A 3444-nucleotide genomic window follows, 5' to 3' on the forward strand; every position below is an offset into this window, starting at 1 on the left:
GGTGTTGGCTAGAGCTTTTCCCCTCTTCGATTGGTACTTGTACCCCCACGTTGTGTGAGGGGCGTTGAAGTCGCCGAGGATCAGGAGCGGCCTGCTCCCCGCCAACCTTTTCGCCTGGCTCGATCAAAGTCGTACTGCCTCTGTGACGGGCGGCAGTACGCGCTCATGACGTATAGATTTCCCGTGTTGCCAATTGTTCTTGCGTGAATCTCGACGAGCGTGTGCTCGCATCCGCCCTGCGCCGTGACGTGTTGAGTAGCCGCCACGTTGCTGCGGACGAGCACCGCTGTCCCTTCCTCCGTCGGGTCCGTGTACGTCACGTATCCCGGGAGTCTGGGCTTGCTGTTCGTTTCTTGTAGTGCTATTACATCGGGCTTGTGTTCGAGCCCGTCAATGTGGAGTAACAGTTCCGCCTCCTTGTTGCGGATCCCCCGGCAGTTCCATTGATAAATTACTGTAACGTCCCCCCCGTTGGTCTTCTTTTTCTTATTTGGTCCCTGCTTCATCTTCTTCGGATGTTTCTAGGCGGCCGCGCCTACACGCGATCGATGCCTTGATTTTTTCCGCCCGTTCTTTCTTCAGGGACGCGAAGCGGTTCCTTGCGGTAAGGGTTGCTACTTTGGTCGCTAGCCGTTCGTGTTTGATCGACAGCATTCGCACTTGGCCTTCGAGGGCCTCGAATCTGGCGTCTATCGCGCTCAGTTTCTCGTTGATTTGGGTGATGGCCGTTAGGATCGCTGTAAGCTCTCCTCCCTTTGGAATCTGCGCCGCCGCTGTCGCCGTCTCGCGGTTGACGGTGCTTTCTTCGGAGTCCATTGCTTCTTGGTTGCTCGGCGCTTGTTGCGCCGGCCGTGCCACCCCCGCATCCCGCCCTAAGCGGGGCGACGGGGGGTCCCTCCGCGGCACCTTGCGCATTCCTCCGGCGTTCTCCACCGTGTTGTTATCGCCTTGGGGTCTCGTGTTTGCTGAGCTGCCGCTAGCTAGCGCATCGATTTTGCTCATTAAGGCCCTAATTTGGGCGTTCTGCTCTTGTATCTGAGCGTTCTGCCGCTCTATGACTTTCTTGAGCTCTTTTACTTCATTGCAATCCCGTTGCGGGCTAGCTCTTAGGTTAAGGGGTTGGGAGGGGGTGAGGGGCGGGAATTCGGTTTCGCTAACCCGAGCGACAGAAGACCTGCCGGTCCAGCCCACCTTTTTCTCGGCGGTTGTCCCTCGTCGTCCGGTAGACTCGGCCCGGAGTCTCGATCCGGCCCTGGATCTCGAACCGGCCCTGGATCTCGAACGGGACTTGGTCCGGGACCTGGATCTTCCGCTCGAACCTCGACCCGCCGTTTCCCGGCGGCGGTTGCCGCCGTCGCCGCCGCCGCCCCCGGATCGTGACTTCGATCGAGAGCGGCTCTGGCGGCCGCCGCCGTTGCTGTTGCGGACCGGCGTCTGGGACCGGCCCCATTGCGAAGAGGCGCTACGTTGGGGTCGCCCTGTAGGACCTCTTTTGCCTTGCTTTTTGTCCTCGTTGTCTTCTTCCGCCCGGAGCCGTTCCCAGCGCCGTCGACGGACGACGTAAGGCGTTTTGAATCTTGCCTTGCAAGCCTTGTCGGCGGTGAGATGTTTCCCCCCGCACAGGCCACACTTGGGTACGCACTTGTGGTCTTCTCCGGGCTTGGCGACACCGCAGCCCCGGCAAATCTTGTCTTGAGGATTTGGGCACACGTCCATCCTGTGCCCCACTCGGCCGCATGCGTAGCACACGTCAATCTGCTTCCTGTGCAGGGTGCACTCAACTAGCAGGTTCCCATACCGGACGTAGTTGGGCACTTTGTGTCCCTCGAAGGCGATCACCACCGACCTGGTCTTGCCGATGCGGTTCGCCTGCAAGGCCGTGGGATTGTGCTTGTGCACGACTAAATCTTGTATTTCTTGGGCGGTGTCCTCCAGTGGGATGCCCCGTATTACTCCTTTCACTGTTCCGTAAGGGGCCGACTCGTACGCGCTGACTTCGTGGGACGTTCCCCGAATGTCGATTCGCTCCACCATGGCGTATCTGTCGGCGTGCTCCCTCTTCGAGGTACTCACGACTATGATGTTCTGTTGGTGGTTTAGGCATATCACATCTTCTCTAGCAGCAATTGCGTCGACTTGCGCCGCCGCCGTTACAGCTCGGCTTATTTCCACGCGGGCCACCTCGCTTACGCGGAGCCCGCCTCGTGGCCGCATGACAATCTTCATATCTGCGCGCGGCAGGTCTGGCATGCGCGCGCCCTTCAGCAGCTTGCCCTTGTTTATTCGTTTCTTCGTCCTCTGCTGACGTAGATCGTTGCCGGTGGCGCCACCGAGGTCGTTGCCCCGACCGTTGACGTCAGTCGGGGCCTTGGCGCCATCTTGGCTCACTTGGAGTACGGGCGTTAGGCTTAGCAATCCTACGCCGCCTTGCTTCACTTTTTCGCCAGCGGTTTTCCACCCCTGCGCTCTAGTGAACTGATCCGGCGAAATTTCTACGCCATCCACTTCTACTCGCATAGCGGTAGACATCTTGGGTCGTTGCGCGCTTGCGTAGCAACCGATGAATCGGTGATCGGCTTTCGGCGTCGCCGGGGCTCGGCCTAGGCCTACCGCTTCCCTCGGCCGAGGCCGAAGTTGTCGTTAGGCCTAGCGGCTCGCGGGCACAAAAAAGTCCTCAAATTTCCGAAAAAATGGTCCCCCTACCTCGGAATTCGGGTTTCCGGTGCTCCATGCAACTTCATACATCTAATCGATGCCCTTTCATAAAGCTGCGGGTCAATTAACCAGTGAAATCAGTGAAAAATCGAGGAGAAAGAGAGCTAAAGGAAGTACGAGTGTGCTCGCTTCATTTCCGAGGAAGTGATTACGGCGGGGACCCTTACGTTAGCTCACTCCTGGGACATGCTGGCGCTCGTCGCCGACTTCGTCAAATCGCCCTGACCTTGGGGAAAAAAATGCCGTAAACGCCGCGCATTGACGCTAGTATCTTTCTGGTCGAAGCAGAGAGCTCGCGCGAATGGTTTTCCATACACGACACCGGCCAACTGGCATAAGTGATACTACTACTGAAATTGAACTATTATTAACCGTAATCAAAATACGGCACATACGTACCAGTCTATATTCGTCCGTCGCGACGGGGCTGACGAGGCAGCGGTGGCGACGGCTGGGCGTTCGTCTGTTGTGGCTATCGCGGAATGGTCGCTTTCCCGTCCACCGCGTATCCCACAACTCTTGCCGCTCGTGCACTCAGAAGCATTGAGCGTTTTTGTGGTGGGAGGTTGTTAAATGCAAGCCCGAGCTCCTCGGCGAGAGTTTTGTTCTCCGGATCAGGCGATTCCATGACTAGGGCTGCGGGTGCACTAGGTTTTACTAGTATTTTTAAAATGGCCGCCGTCTCGATCGACTCCCGCGTGTGGGTGCTATATGGAGTCGACATACTAA

This window comes from Haemaphysalis longicornis, unplaced genomic scaffold, assembly GCF_048455015.1.
Source record: "Haemaphysalis longicornis isolate Haplotype H1 unplaced genomic scaffold, Haemaphysalis longicornis Haplotype H1 scaffold_7, whole genome shotgun sequence".
NCBI lineage: Eukaryota > Metazoa > Arthropoda > Arachnida > Ixodida > Ixodidae > Haemaphysalis > Haemaphysalis longicornis.